The sequence below is a fragment of the Erpetoichthys calabaricus genome, chromosome 11 (genome assembly GCF_900747795.2).
Source record: "Erpetoichthys calabaricus chromosome 11, fErpCal1.3, whole genome shotgun sequence".
Taxonomy (NCBI): domain Eukaryota; kingdom Metazoa; phylum Chordata; class Cladistia; order Polypteriformes; family Polypteridae; genus Erpetoichthys; species Erpetoichthys calabaricus.
The window spans coordinates 107,661,400-107,678,741 of NC_041404.2; the positions used below are offsets into that span (position 1 = coordinate 107,661,400).

Sequence of the window (17,342 nt, forward strand, 5' to 3'; positions counted from 1 at the left end):
GTTTAAGGGATCACTGGCTCTTTAAGACACTGGTGTGAAGTACAGAGGAGTCGGATTTTTCGAACAGACTTAAGTCTTACAAGAAAAAAAAAGAAAATTAGGATTTTGCTAATTTTAATTTAAATTCTCTCTTTGTGTTCTCCTTATGGATTATCTATTTTTAGAATGCTAAAATCCACCAGAGAGTAGTGTAGCTATAGTTTTCATCTAACTGGCAGGTCCAATAAACAAAAAATAGACAAAAAGAAAGAAAGGATTTACTAAAATGTGCATAGGGCCCTATGATGGAATCACAGAATTGATGCATAAAAACAGATTTTAGATTTAAAAACAGAAATGTGTGGAATTTAGAGACCGAAGGGGTAACTATTACAAACTTCCCAATAAATTGAATGATTATATAATCTTTAAAACTATCATTCAGATATTATTTTCTAGTTTGTTGTTTTTCAAGTGAACACAATTATTTTGTATAAATTTAGTCATGCCTCTATCTGTGCACATGTTTCCTGCATGTTTTCTCGTTAAAGGCATGCAAATTAGCTAGCTGCACAAGACAGAAATGTCGAAGCAAGCAGTATCAGATACCTTAACACTAGAATTACCAAAGCCTACGAAAAAACTCGTAAACCTGGCCCACCTTAAATCCCTTCGCACCTCTCCGTTAGCCTGCTATACCATCGCCCCCACCACCGCAGAACGGGAAAGTTCTCCCAGTTCAAGCCTTGATTATCTGGAAGTGAGCTACAGTACCTAGAGTTGTATAGAGTAAATAATTATAGGCGGAGTGGTGGCTCTGAGGCTAGGGATCTGCACTGACAATCGGAATGCTGCCAGTTCGAATCCCATAAAATGTCAAAAGGGACTCTGCTCTGAAGGGCCCTTGAGCAAGGCCCTTAACCAGCAATTGCTAAGCGCTTTGAAAAGTGAGAAAAGCGCTATATAAATGCAAAGAATTATTATTATTATTATTAATTTCATGTGTGTTCCATGTTTACAACAATCTATGTAAACACATTGTTAAAACAGAAACATTTTTCATGTCTTAGTAATAAATGACAAAATGTAGACATGAACTGTATGTGTGAAAGCTGATGGCCAAATACCAAATAAACACTTTCACAAAAGGTACAAGTGCAATACGACAGCTTCCATGGTGCAGCAGTAAGAACTGCCGAGTTATAATCTAGTGGTCGTGAGTCTGAAACCAGCTCCCCCATAAATTTACTGTTTTGAGTAGTGTTGCTCTTATCTATATTACTAAACGAAGGTTATATATGCGCACGCGCACTGTGCCTCAGCCACAGTGCCCCAGAGTCAGTAGGTGGCGCCCAAACAACACAACATGTAAACTAAGCTTCAGGTCACAATACAACTGCTGCCCGAACGCGAACGCGCACACCACCGCATATACAACCTTCGTTTAGTAATGTTTGTATATATGCAAAGATTGCAGAGGCCAGAAGCACCGACAGCGCAGGCACACTGCGCCTCAGAGTCAAACCCAGCGGCTTCCCAGAGTCAGTAGGTGGCGCCCCAACAACACAACACAACCTGTAAACTAAACTTCAGGTCACAATACAACTGCCGCCCAAACACGAACACAACTGCATATACAACCTTCGTTTAGTAATGTTTATATATATGCAAGGATTGCAGAGGCCAAAGGCCAGAAGCACCGACAGCGCATGCGCACTGCGCCTCAGAGTCAAACCCAGCGGCTTCCCAGAATCAGTAGGTGGCGCCCCAACAACACAACACAACCTGTAAACTAAACTTCAGGTCACAATACAACTGCCGCCCAAACGCGAACACAACTGCATATACAACCTTCGTTTAGTAATGTTTATATATATGCAAGGATTGCAGAGGCCAAAGGCCAGAAGCACTGACAGCGCACGCGCACTGTGCCTCAGCGCCCCAGAGTCAAACCCAGCGGCTTCCCAGAGTCAGTAGGTGGCACCCAAACAACACAACACAACCTGTAAACTAAACTTGAGGTAAAGCATGCACGCCAGGTTGTATATATGCACAGATGCCAGAGGCCACAAGCAAGCCGTACACAGTACGACCTCCGCCCAAACGTGACTGCACACACCACCGCATATACCACCTTCGTTTAGTAATGTAGCCCTCCAAGCCAGGATCTGCCGTCATGGTCACTTCAGCAAGCGAATCCGCCGCCATCAGCAAACGACTTCTAGCTAATGACACAGCCATAAAAAACAAATACGAGACGCATGGATAAAAACTATGAACGCAGGCGCCTACAACGCGCTTCTGAAACACCAGAACCAGATGAGTCACGGCTCCAAAAAGAAACCGCTTTAGTACAAATATATTTTACATTTACATTTACATCATTTAGCAGACGCTCTTATCCAGACGACTTACAACAGTGCTTAGTAGTCTACGACTGTTCTTCAGTCTTTAAGGCTAGGATCTAAATCATTAAACAAGTTACCGCTGACCAAGTTGTACACAAAACCATGCTAGAAGAAAATAATAGTAAGTTGTTAGTACTAGGAGTTAGTACAATTTTTTTTTTTTTTTGAGAAAAGGGTAGAAAAAAGTATGGGGACTTTAGTCCCCCAAGTGCTGTTTAAAGAAGTGTGTTTTCAGACGACGTTTGAAGACAGTGAGGGTCTCCGCTGTTCGTACAGCAAGAGGAAGTTCGTTCCACCACTGAGGAGCCAACACTGCAAAGAGTCTTGATGCATGTCGTCCTCTTCTTTTAAGTAAGGGTGGTTCGAGACGAGCAGTGCTTGATGTTCTGAGAGAGCGAGAAGTGACACGCTGCTTAACCAGTGCTGATATGTAAGGTGGTGCAGTTCCAGTTTTGGCCTTAAAGGCATATATATATATTTATTTAATTAAATGAAAACTTTCCCAGGACGCACCCACCCTCCAAATATTGGAGGGAACAGAAAGTGATTGTCATTCTTGGATTTGAAATTCTTTCCAGAATCGTGGGTTTGCTGGTTGTTAATATTATACAATAAAAACATACATTTGATTTGTGCCTGTAACAGCCGGTGTAAATTTATAGTACTTGCAACAGTTAGCACTATTTTTTTTTTACTTTTATTCTCTCAGTCACGATCACGATACAACACCCACCCCATCCCCAGATCTGACGCTGTTAATTTTTATCTGAAACTGGGAATAACTGTAGATGTGAGTGGTGCTTTGAGACAATGGAACTGGAAATTCTCTGATGTGGAGGGATAAAAGCTGACACACAAATGCTGATGAATCTGCTTTCTTCGTATCTCATCTTCACTTGAATTTTTTTTTATCCGGTTTGAGTGTTCCTGCTTACGCTGAATTAGTATGCACCTTATGGTCAATGATGTCAAAGCCGCACTGACAAAAAAACAGACACATGGGTATATATGATATTTGGAATAACTCATTTTATGACCTGTATAGTACATTTCAGAAAACACTGAGGCACTGATTCATTCGTATTCATTCACATGCCTTCTTTCAGTTGTAATCAGTGACTGTGTTTTTTATCTTGCCAAGTCTCCACATTTTGGTGCATGATGGTGTTTCTTTCGTACTCTAGGACATGCAGAGGAAAGAACAGTACAGAGAGGTCACTTCCACGTTATATACAATCATCAAATTCAAATGTTAACAGTCCCCACACACCTAAGGACTGTATTTCCTACAATTACGACATGTGTACCTGTTGCAATGTACACACCTCTCTCTAAGCTGTGGTCCCTATTACGTTGAAGGGGCACCTGACACAAGCAAGGAGAGTGTGTTGAGCAGCTGGAAAGAGTACTTTGAGAGGCTGATGAATGAAGAGAACGAGAGAGAGAAGAGGTTGGATGATGTGGAGATAGTTAATCAGGAAGTGCAACGGATTAGCAAGAAGGAAGTAAGGACAGCTATGAAGAGGATGAAAAATGGAACGGCCGTTGGTCCAGATGACATACCTATGGAAACATGGAGGTGTTTAGGAGAGATGGCAGTGAAGTTTTTAACCAGATTGTTTAATGGAATCTTGGAAAGTGAGAGGATGTCTGAGGAGTGGAGAAGAAGTGTACTGGTGCCGATATTTAAGAATAAGGGGGATGTGCAGAACTGTAGTAACTACAGGGGAATAAAATTGATGAGCAACAGCATGAGTTATGGGAAAGAGTAGTGGAAGCTAGGTTAAGAAGTGAGGTGATGATTAGTGAGCAGCAGTATGGTTTCATGCCAAGAAAGAGCACCACAGATGCAATTTTTGCTCTGAGGATGTTGATGGAGAAGTTTAGAGAAGGCCAGAAGGAGTTGCATTGCGTCATTGTGGACCTGGAGAAAGCATATGACAGGGTGCCTCGAGAGGAGCTGTGGTATTGTATGAGGAAGTCGGGAGTGGCAGAGAAGTATGTAAAAGTTGTACAGGATATGTACAAGGGAAGTGTCACAGTGGTGAGGTCTGCAGTAGGAGCAACGGATGCATTCAACGTGGAGGTGGGATTACATCAGGGATTGGCTCTGAGCCCTTTCTTATTTGCAATGGCGATGGACAGGTTGACAGACGAGATTAGACAGGAGTCCCCGTGGACTATGATGTTTGCTGATGACATTGTGATCTATAGCGATAGTAGGGAGCAGGTTGAGGGGACCCTGGAGAGGTGGAGATATGCTCTAGAGAGGAGAGGAATGAAGGTCAGTAGGAACAAGACAGAATACATGTGTGTAGATGAGAGGGAGGTCAGGGGAATGGTGAGGATGCAGGGAGATTGTGGAAGAGAGGTGAAAAAGAGGGCGGCACGGTGGCGCTGTGGGTAGCGCTGCTGCCTCGCAGTTGGGAGATCTGGGGACCTGGGTTCGCTTCCCGGGTCCTCCCTGTGTGGAGTTTGCATGTTCTCCCCGTGTCTGCGTGGGTTTCCTCCGGGCGCTCCGGTTTCCTCCCACAGTCCAAAGACATGCAGGTTAGGTGGATTGGCGATTCTAAATTGGCCCTAGTGTGTGCTTGGTGTGTGGGTGTGTATGTGTGTGTTCTGCGGTGGGTTGGCACCCTGCTCGGGATTGGTTCCTGACTTGTGCCCTGTGTTGGCTGGTATTGGCTCCAGCAGACCCCCGTGACCCTGTGTTCGGATTCAGCGGGTTGGAAAATGGATGGATGGATGGAGGTGAAAAAGAGAGTGCAGGCACGGTGGAATGGATGGAGAAGAGTCAGGTGTGATTTGTGACAGACGGGTATCAGCAAGAGTGAAAGGAAAGGTCTACAGGACGGTAGTGAGACCAGCTATGTTATATGGGTTGGAGACGGTAGCACTGACCAGAAAGCAGGAGACAGAGCTGGAGGTAGAATCAAAACACTATATAAAAGTGGTCGGGATTGTCCTTCCGTCCCGTGAGTGCAAAGTGTAGCGGTATTTCGCTTATCACAGACTTACTACTTGCGGCACGAAGCAACGCGATGTGAGCAGAGTTCTGGTGCTCCCATTGTTCCCTTGCTTTTGTGCGCGTTCTTGGAGATTAGGTAGGCTATTTTTGGATTTGTATACAAAGAAATTTTGTCCTGCCTTACTTCTTCTAATTGGTCACTTCATTAGCAGTCATTCATTGACTTTTGCGACACGATGAAAGGCAAAGCCCTCACTGACTCACTCATCACTAATTCTCTAACTTCCCGTGGTAGGTAGAAGGCTGAAATTTGGCAGGCTCATTCCTTACAGCTTACTTACAAAAGTAACTCAAACCGATTATAACAGCAGCAATCCACGCTGTGAGAAAACAGTAAAAAGGAGGTGTGTCAGACGTCGTGGTACATTTTCTGATGCAGCTAGGCGGAAACAACTTTGTGACGCTGCCGCCAAATACTCGCAGAAAAATCCACAAGTTAATAGGCACGCTGTCGCTAAATACAAGCAGGCAAATCCACAAGTTCATAGACATGCTGTCGCTAAATACTCGCAGGCAAATCCACAAGTTAATAGAGACGCTGCCACTAAATATTCACACGCAAATCCACAAGTTAATAGAGCTTCTGTTTCTAGGTATGATCCCAATAATAAAAAGCGGCTCATACTAAACCAACAGGTTTGGCTCAAAAAACCCGATTGTGGATTTGCGTACAGCCACTGAAACTTTGTAATGGCACGAAACTTCAGGTCACGTGTCTGCAAAAGAACCTAATAGAGGCAACTATTTTTACTGGCAGTGGCTCAGGGGAGAGCTTTTTATTCCTCGCATCCCCGTTATACCCTCTGATCTCCCATTTCAATTCAAATGCCTCCAATTTCCAGTAAGGCTCTGCTTTGCAATGACAATTAAGTCTCAGGGACAAACCCTACAAAAGGTTGGCATTGATTTGAGGCAAGATTGCTTTTCACATGGCCAACTGTACGTTGCATGCTCAAGAGTAAGCTCAGTGCACAGCTTGGTCATATTACAAACGGAGGGCCGAACTGACAACGTGGTATACAAAGAGATCCTTAACAAATAATTATTTGTATATTTTCCCTCAGTTTAAAAATGTTTACTGTTGTATTTCGCCGCTGCGAAGCACGGGTATTTTGCTAGTAGTTAAAGATACTAAGATTTGCACTGGGTGTGACGAGGATGGATAGGATTAGAAATGAGTACATTAGAGGGTCAGCTCAAGTTGGACGGTTGGGAGACAAAGTCAGAGAGGCGAGATTGCATTGGTTTGGACATGTGCAGAGGAGAGATGCTGGGTACATTGGAAGAAGGATGTTAAGGATAGAGCTGCCAGGCAAGAGAAAAAGAGGAAGGCCTAAGCAAAGGTTTATGGATGTGGTGAGAGAGGACATGCAGGTGATGGGTGTAACAGAACAAGATGCAAAGGACAGAAAGATATGGAAGAAGATGATCCGCTGTGGCAACCCCTAACGGGAGCAGCCAAAAGAAGAAGAAAATTTGGAATACGTACACTTCATGTTTGTTCTGTGTCTACAACAATCTGTGCAAATGTAGGACGACAGGAAATATGTGCTCAACATTTCTCGCATCACAACTGAAACAAAAACTTTTTCATGCTGTAGTAATAATGACAAAATGCTGATGTGAAATGTATAATGTGTGAAGACTGAATTCCAAATATAAAATAAACACTTTCACAAAAGGTATAACAAAACAAGTGCGCTTTTATCCTCTTTAATAAAATCCCTGTGTGCGTCCATGTGTCCGTGTGTGGGTGTCTTCTGGTGAAGTGCGCATGCACGGTGCGATGCTTCAAAGGCCGCCTGACGCGTCACACAAGACAGAGAGGGCGGGACCTATAAAATATTGCGTGGCCGATCCAATTGGATTTTGGTAAATGAGGTAAGACCTAAAACATAACGCACGAAAAATCCAATCGGCTACTGAGACGCAGAGACCAGCTTCCCCAAAGAGGTGGGATTAGTGTTTGTTGTTGTACAAGTGTTCACTCTGAGGATGTCAGATTTGCGATTAACAAACTTGGCCTGGTAAAGTGTTTTCCTAAATATACGAATTTTCATGATATTACAATAGGATGACTTTTAACAGTAGATTTATTTTCGCGCACATAAAATCCGTTGCTGGGGAGACGCCATACATACAATAATCAGCTGCACGCCAGCACACATTAAAATACTTTCTGGAGAGGCGTATTACTGTGAGAGAAAATTAAAGGCACACAATACAGTGACGCATATTACAGCCACATACAAGCCAGTATTACTGTAACAGAAAATAGATGGTCCTTTGCCATTTAATATAGACTGTTCCTACTAATGTTTATGCACTACTATTCTAGCGCCCGTTATTGTAACGGGCTTAATGTCTAGTTCAAGAATATAAAAGAAAAAAAGGAAATTGAATATATATGTTGCTGTCAATGTGTAAAAATTGAAACCCAAATATCAATTGACAGAAAGTAGACATGTCCACTTTGCAGACTCAAATACTACATTCAAAGGTCATGTCCTAGCAAAGCAAGCTAAACAGAAGATAAGCTGAAAGACACTATTAGATGTATGATACACTGTTATTTAGGCTATATGGGTATGTTTTGCCAACATTCACATAGTATTCTGCTTCCATAATATTTTGGCCATTTTATTAATACATAATTGAATGTGTAATTTAACTCCTGCCTATTTCTTTATTTGCCTGGGATTACACATGTAGGAGGGAAGGGTGGTGGTTGAAGTTTGAGTGCTAAGTGTATGGGATTTTGGACATTTTATTAAGGTCTAGACAATAAAGAGTTTAAAAGGAGAAAATAGGGCACCATAAGACACTACATGATAAAACACCCAATTATCTGCAATTACATGTGCAAGTAATCTTTGGGAGTTCTCTTTTGGCAAATGCTCTGTCCTCATTAAAATGTGCAAAAGAGTTAAATGACATCATTGTTGACCATAAATCCAAAAATAAGCATGGCACCTGTCAAACTGATACTTTGTTTACAAGGTTTCTATTACAGGACTGCATGCAGCAAACTCATTTTGGCCTGGCTGTGCGATTGAGCCCTGATATGTGTGCCTCTTGCCTTATATCCAGCGCTGCTGGAATAAAAATGCAGGCAGACATTTTTACTTCAATAAGTATTGCAGTAGGTTACTTGTCACTTTAAAAAGTAATTGGACTATGTGGCACATATTACATTTTACATGTCATGCTACTGCTCCTGAAATTGTGTTGCTGAGTTTAGCACTGTACGACAAGCTCATCAACATAAATGTAAAGATTTCTGAAATAATGAGAGATTATTTTAGCCAAGAAAAAAGGAATAATGTGATTGTCCAAATATATGCCTCTGGGAATCTATTTTGAGGATGTTTTTACCCATGACTGCTGAAAATGGGTGTGAAGCAAACATACACACACAGGCTGACAGAAAGAAACAGACATGCACAGACTACAAAATCTTTAACAGTAACATAATAAGAGTTCACATGGCCACATACTCCGGTTTTTGACTGAGAAATCTACTTCTTTTAAACAGGTTTCTCAGAGGTTAATAACACAATTTCTTGAAACAGAATATGAGTTTACATAACATTTTAGAAATCAGGTTTCTGTAAATAACCATGTTATTAGAGTGCATATAAAACGCTAACAAAGTTCTCTCCCTCCTAGTGGAGCACTTCACGTTAGTAAAATTTGGACAAAACTTTAAGATTCTCAATGTTACGTTTCTAGCCACAATCAGTGCAACCTAAGGATGCCTAAACTGCTTATTGCTAAGCATTTCACACAATTCTGAGAGTGCTGTGCGAGTGTACGCCTGAGTTGGGGGTGTAAATAGCTGTGATGATAACTGCACTGAGCTCCCAGGGAAGATAAAAGGGACGACATAAAATAGAAAGAAACTCAATGTCAGATGAGCAGAAACACTGGATTACACCATATAATCTGTAAGTAGACGCAAGCCACCATCTCTTGATTTCTCAGATTCCTTTGTTCTATCTCCTTGGTGGACAAAGAAGAATTCGGCCAGAAAGATGAACTGGGCGGGGATCTGTGATGTATGGCATGTCTAGTCAGAGATAGGATGTTAGAGTCCCATAGCCTCCGGTGAAAAGAGACTCTAGCTTGCAGTTCATCTAGCTTGTAGCTTTATCTGGCTTGTGGCCAGAGACTATACAATGGCAAGGAACTTGCTCAGTAAAGATGGATGGTAAGGCTGATGTTTCAGTCTTCGCCTCACTCCAGCTCTTTTTCCTCTCTTTCTGTGTTGCCTTCTGGAGTCACTATTGTCATCTCGTAGAATCTCCAGTGGTCAGTCTGAGTCAGTGGGAGGTGATTAAAAACTGCCTTTCTGATGTAATTTAATGCTCAGTTAGTGTACATTGTGTTGCAGACACTTATCTATTCAGAGGTGAGTTGTAGAAAAATATATCTAAAAAATTACTCCATATAACAATAAAAACAAAAGAACAAGCATAGTAGAGACTGAGCTCATGAACAGGCAGTCAGTATCGTCAGCGGCATCTTAGTCTTAAGATGCTATAATGACCTAGATGTTAACTAGCTCACCTAATTATTCAATTAAATAAATATAACAGAGTTGCAGAAATGCTGAATTATATTATATGGTTCCTGTTAATCAGGCCCTTTGTATGACATACAAAAAATTACAAGAAAATGACTAAGTATTAGCGTGCACAGAGGCAGAAATGTAGAGGATAGAACCTGTAGCCTACAATTGTCTGGATTTTTATAATCTGTCTGATATTAAACTTATGCTGCATGCTCTTAAGTAATACTTAAGTGATATCTACATAGACAGATCATGTGTTATTAATACTCAAAGGAAAAATTTCTTTCTCCAAAAACCAACAGTTATGATTATAGTACTAATGTTAATAACATTATAACTAGTGGTGCACCAATACAACTCAATGGTACTTCAATACCATGCTCTAGGCACTTGTATTCTGTCTTAAAAAAAGCTTATCACTTTTTATTAGTATTGAACATGACTGTATGATGTCATAAAAGGTCACATCATATCTTCTATATCAAATATCTTAAAACTGTAGAACTTAATTATCACTGTTTTAATGAAGTACATTTTTTACTATGTTGTTTAAATTTATAGACCTTTTACTTCACTAATTCTACATTTGGTCAGCAGATTTGCTTCTCCATGATTCAATGAAACTATTATCGAAACATAGAAAACATAGTGGTGAAGAAATAAACAACCTTGTCATTTTGGTAGTACTTTGGTTCTCACTTTTCATTGGAGCTAAAACTAAAGAATATAAATGACTAGCCAACCCGTGGCGTAGCATACGCCGCATAATTTTATGTATTGATGGGTGAACACTTCCTGAACGACACAGTTGTCCAAACAGAAGTGAAAATAAAATCAAGCCGGGTGCATTCTTTAACTGCATTCTCTGCCTTGTAGCGCAGTGGTAGTGTTGCTGTTTTACACTAAGGAGACTGTGGAAGATTTTGGGTTCGCTTCCCGGTTCCTCCCTGTGTGGATAGCGCTTTCAATACTGAAAACACCGGTATATCAATGTAATGAAGTATTAATATTCTTATGCATCCAGCACTCGCTCTCTCTCGCGCACGCGTCTGTGTGTCTATCCACGACATACAAACTGTTTTACATGCTGCATACGCCACATAATCATGCCGCTTTTTTAATGTTTTTAAGCAGAGGGAAAAAAATGAACATTTGCAAAATCCGTAATGCTGCATTCAGTAAGTACAATGCACACGCGTTTAATTTGTCGGCCACTTTTTGCCAGCCGTCTTTTCAGGTTTGGGCTGCTTTTGCAGTGTTACTGCTTGTGCATATTAAATCTTGAAATCCTTCGAGTAACTAATTAACTAACACCCACCCACCCAGCTTGTGTGAAAAAAATGCGCCCGTTCTTTCATCATTTTGTTGCAGCCTATCAAAGACTTGCTGCCCCCAACTCCTCACCTGAGTCGCTGTCGTCTGTGCACCTCTGAGCCACGTTGTCCTTTCATTGTTCTTTGCGGTTCCACCTGATTTTCTATATATAATCCACCAAGTCACCCGACCATGGTAGTAGGAGGGGGGTGGGGTGCATACACAGGCCAGGGACGTATTCAGAGGGAGCGTATGACCCGCACTCAGTGGGTATTCCTCGTTCGTGGGGAACAATTGCAAGCCCCGGTGCCCATTACGAATGAGGTTCAATGGCTTACCCACGCCTGTTGGCACCGGGTAGACACATGTTGATCCATTCAGTGTAGCGCGCGTGCAGTACCGGACATCACATACCTGTTAATGCTCAATCTTACGTGGCTGAAAGCCACTTGTCCCTCTAAGAAGTTGGACGCCTACCGCTTGGCGATCGCGTAACTATTAAGCAGGAGGGAGTCTCATTCGTTTTCGGAATTAACCAGACTAATCGCTCCACCAACTAAGTACGGCCATGCAACACCACGCACAGAATCGAGAAAGAGCTATCAATCTGTCAATCTGTTGGCTAGGGGTATTTGGTGTAATGAGATTGTTGTTCGAAATATCTCCGTAACTCTTTTGAAAGCAATGCCAATTGTCTGCATATTTTAAGGTGGACTGAAGAATAGCCAAGCGCATGACATGTGAAACAATAGCTAAGCACTGTGTAAAATCTCCTCCTAATAAAAGTACCTTTCCTCCAAAGGGAATATTATTAATCATCAACGTTTGTAGAAGTTTATCAATAGTGTTGAGTAAGTGAGTGGATGCCATTAGATGCAAAAGCAAATGAACTATTATAGGATCTAATGCAGTTCATAAAGTTTTTACTTTCAGGTACTTCGTCAGTTAGAAGCTTCTGTAGATATGCAGGATATGAATGTAAAGGAGGCAGTCAAATGTGACCCTTTTGACAATAACGTGTAAATTCATTACTTGTATTGCCAGTTGTTTCTTCAGGGAAGTTAAGTGAATGACAATGATTGCAAATGACATTCATTAATCCCAATGAATTTTCATGAATAGTGGACTCATTATTGAACGCGTTGTCAGCTAACTGGCGCAAGCGTTTAGCAGGTGTCGGTCGTTGATGTCCTTCACGTGAATGTTTTGTCTGTGCCGTTTGAGAGGCGCGTCGTTGTATGTGCAGGAATTGGGACGTGCTATTCTGGAGCCGTAATCGATTTGCCTGTGCTGTGTGAGAAGCCCGTTGCAGTTTACGGCGGTCGTTGTTTGTATTGAGCCTTGCCCGTTTTTGTATGTCGGTTAGTCGTCCGACATGTATTGTTATTTTTCATGCGGGTTCGTGTGTTTGGTCCCGTCACTCGAGCCGTATCGTTTTATACCCGTAAGCGTGAATTCATGACTTGTTTGTTCTTCAGCGTTATAAATATGGATAAGTAATAAGGAGGATCGCACTCACTGTTCGGTTAATAGTGCATCAGTGTAATGAGATCGACCTATGCTGCATAATTTGAATGTGTTCAGATGACGTATATTTAATATGGACGGTTCGTTTAGTAATGGTGCTTTGTGTCTCATTTCTTATTTATGTTAGTGTGGTCGTGGGTCCGAATCCTGCTTTTTGTGTATGTTTCGTGTGCTATGTCCGTAGTCTGTCCCGTTTTGTGTCCAATGGGTTTGTGTGGCGCTCGCGTCTGACTTCTTTTTTTTTTTTTTTTGTGCTAGGGGGCGTTGCCTCATTTGAGTGTCGTGGGTCTCAATTCTCTTCTTTGTGTGTGTTCCGTTTCGCGTCTGACTCCTTTTTTCTGTGTGCTATGGGCGCCTCATTTCTTATTTTACGTTGCTTTGCATCCGGTTTCCGTTGCTTGGAAGGGGGGTTTTGTGGGGGCGCTTGCGCAGTACGTCTTTTGCAGCTACGGCCCATGGCCGGATGTCCCTGCGTCCATCCGGTTTACCATTCTCGGTTAGTAATATGGATAGACAGCGTCTGATAGTTGTGATGGTTTTACATTCCAGTACATTGCGGTGAACGCTGGTAACAGTCAGGCGGGCAGGCGTATTAGAGTTGGTGGGCGTGTCTCTCTAGCGGTTCGAGTTCTTGGGGCGGTGCTCTGTCGTTTGTATCCCACGGTCGGACGACTTGGTGGATTATATATGGAAATGCAGCTGAAACCAAAAAGAATAATGAAAAGTCAACGTGGCTCAGTGGTGCATGTGTACTGTAGCAGAGACGAAAGTGAGTTGTTCCGTCCGGGCACATGAGCAGGCACCGTGAATGCCTTGAGAGTGTGGGTAGACGCGTGCTCGAGTTGGTGGGCTGGGCTTTGTGAGTTGACTGCTTTCAAAGCGCTGCGCACTTTCATGGGTGTCTTGCTTGCTCTGACGGCGGCTTAGTGAATTATATATATCGATACACAGCCTCTTCTTAGATGGTCCTGCCACGTCCACCCTCGTTCTCGAAGCATACACACCGCCTGGTCATGGGCAGGGAAATGTCTTCCGTGTTCCTGCAGGACCATCTAAGAAGACGCATGTTTGTCGCAGATGCGAACTGCTGTATATAGCGTGTAAAACAGTTTGCGATGGTGCACGCGGTCGTGCGTCGTAACCGAAAAGTCAACGTGGCTCAGAGGTCCGTGTGTACTGTAGCACAGACGAACATAAATGACGCCGTTTTTTCCGAAGTGTCGTGTCTGAGTTGGTGGGCGTGGCTCAGCGAGTTGTCGTCGTATCCAATGGTCTTAGAGTTGGTGGGCGTGGCTCCTTCCTGTATGCGCCATGGGTGTCTTACTTGTCGGTGGCTTAGTGAATCCACGCCCCTTCCTGCGTGCTTTCATGGGTGTCTTGCTTTGCTCTGCGTGCTTTCATGGGTGTCTTGCTTTGCTCTGCGTGCTTTCATGGGTGTCTTGCTTGCTCTGGCAGCGGCTTAGTGAATTATATATATGGAAGCAATCTGTAAACAATGTATGAAGGAAGTTAATGCAAAAGAGTGCCAAACAACAAACCTGGTAGTCATTTATGCATGCATCATACAGTTTAATGTGTAGAGTTATCCCACTCAAAAAATGTTGCTGCTATAAGCAAAGAAAGCCATTAGTCAGCCAAAGCAGTGTTTGCTAAAGGTAAAACATAAACAAGAGAGTATAAGCTGGAAACAATGTACTACGGCACGCTGTTTAACCGAAGAAGGGGTCTTTTCTCACGCTGTAGAGAACAACACTTCCAAAGAAATGCTGCAAGCCTTTGAAATACAGTACAAGGTAAATCATCTAAAATACTTCTCTAATAAGGTCTTTCTCCATCTTTACAATAAATCTCAGGAAAATGTTGCTGAAGGCCTGGCTTCTGTTGATTTCTATCTTTGACATCAGACATGTCTATTACCTCACATTATATAACTAAAAAATGGTTGATCAAGGCAAAGTGTCTACAGCCAAAATATCTTTAAGAAAGCTGTACTTCAGATTATCTAGCCAAGGGGATTTGTGATCCAATGCAAACTGAAATGTAGATGATAAAAAATATCATGTATCATAACCAATAATGGAGCCAACATTGCTGCAATGATAAGGAACCTTTATTCGTTACAGTTAAACTGCTTTGCCCACAACTTACGTTTCAATACAGTGTATTTGGCTTTTGTCGTGCAAAAAATAGTGTATTCGCCCACAGCTGGCAAAAATGATGAGAACTGCACAAAACCCAGGGAGAATTTATCCTTCTGGAATATTCTCTCATCAATGTAACTTATCTATTGCCTTATCTTTTGAAGGGTGGAAATGACCACTGCTTAGATAATAGGTTTTACAAGAAAATAAAAGTTAAGCAGCTATACAGTACTTCTGCAAAATATAACCAGCAGTCTCTGTTAAATTATCAGTGTAAACACATGCACAAAATCAAACTACTATCAAATCATACTAAATCAAAACAAAGCACACATTAAATGACAATAATTTACAATAACATAACAACCAGAGCAAAATTATGTTTAAACAGTGCACCCTGTAGTTTATTAGTGCAGTACATTATACAAAGTTATGGTCTGTTTTACATGCATTTTTATCACTCTTTAATTTAATATTGTTTTTTATCAGTATGCTGCTACTGGAGTATGTGAATTTCCCTTTGGGGTTAATAAAGTACCTATCTATCTATCTAAATTTTCATGGACAACATGCTCCCTGAGAATGAGAAACATTTGTGTTTAACAGCAGCTAATTAAATGATTCTGTAGCTGCTTTATGATGAATACTACAATAGAGCACTGCACAAATGCAAACTGTAACACTGCTTATTATGTGTTACAGGAGGAAATGCGTCAAAGCCTCCATAATGGATCACATAAAAACAAAGCTTGAAGGTGAAATGGTGGAATTTTACCAAAAAAGGCAGGAAAGCATTCATTCAGTTGATCCCTGGAACAGGAGATCAGGAGGAGGTAGCAGAACAGTCACCAGCAAAAGGGTGGCGAAAAAATGACAGCTGCTTCCCTCTGTTGTCAAATACGGCTAACAAATACCTATGCATTTGTGCAACAAACACTATCTGAACATGTGTTCAACATAGAAGGAAATGTGCTACCACCTTTATGAAACAAAAAATGTTAGTCTTTCTGGCAAAGAATCTCTAGTTGAACATTTGAAAAATGTGGGCATTTTAGTTCTTTTTGTATTTTATAATGATTGCTAACGTCTGACTGCTTGCATGTTCATTTTCATTACTACGATAATGTTCTGTTTCAAATATTTTCTTTTTTACTTTGTTGGTCATTTTATTCAGTTTAAAATGCTACTAAAGTGCTTGTATATTTTTCCAGATTAGGCTCTCTTCAGCCAACAAAGAATCTTCATAAAAACAAGTGACTAGTTTTATGAGCTCTGTTACACTACTAGGTCAAAAATTTTAGAACACCTCAGTTTTTTCCAGTTTTTCTTCAAATGTAATCAGTTGAAATGCAATGAATGAACTAAATAGGTGAAAAGGTGAGCAGTTACTGCCAGAGGTTTGAATGTGAAGTTTAGTTTAGTAAAAACTGAAATAAAGAAATTTCAGAATATTACAAATGGGCCATCATCTTATATATAATTCGCCAGCCTACTCACTCACTCACTCACATACGTCTGTCTGTCTGAAGCCGAATGTGCAGTCGCCTTCTGCGCACATCCGAAGCCAAATGCGCTGTCGCCTTCTGCACAGCTGCCCAAAAAACATTACGAGACCAACATCGCAGCAGGAGGCGGATTTACGGCCGCGAAAATTCAAAGAGAAAGGCGACTTCGATTAAAGCTCTAGAGGCCTGAAAGGCGATTTCGACTACAGCTCGAGGCCTAATTATGCATTCATTCAATACACCTATATCAGGTTTGTGGTGCTTATACTTATTACTATTCCATATTGTACTGGAACATTCATCATTCAATATTATACTATAGGCCTGGAAAATTCATGAACTAACAGTACAAGCCTCTACAGTAATGAGTAAAGCAGACTACAATCATTACAAAACAACTTCTTCGTTACTTATCATTTGTTCTTCATACACTGCTGACATAAACTCGTGCCCGTTTCATCTTACGTTTTCGAAACGGGCTCTTTGTCTAGTCAGAGAATAACTAATAGGTTACAACCCTATGCAAGTTCTTAAGTACTGGTAATTAAAAGCAAATTAAGCCTTGCAAGTTGAAGTAAACAATTTGCGTAGATGTCCCAGTTTCTGTTGACACTTAAAAAAATAAAAATAAATAAATAAATAAATAACTCTCTGTCTTAGAGCAGAGTTGGAACAGACTGTGTTACTACACCCTCTGAAATACAACTTGGGCAATATTCTAGTGAGAACAGGAAGAAATGAGCATTATTATCCTTAGAAATGTTGGCCTTTCATTTAGAGAAATTGCAAAAAGTCAATGAGTATAATGTCCTACACAATCCAAAGGCGATTGAAAGCTGGAAGAAACTCTGATAGAAGAGATCGGGA

The 17,342-nt window shown here is 41.4% G+C and overlaps 1 protein-coding gene across 1 annotated transcript in view; it reads right to left on the bottom strand.

Annotated features, from left to right (window-relative positions):
* ddx46 (DEAD (Asp-Glu-Ala-Asp) box polypeptide 46) overlaps positions 1-17,342 on the bottom strand; it is a 155,973-nt gene that overhangs the window by 70,308 nt on the left and 68,323 nt on the right. The gene's annotated exons all lie outside the window — the stretch shown is intronic.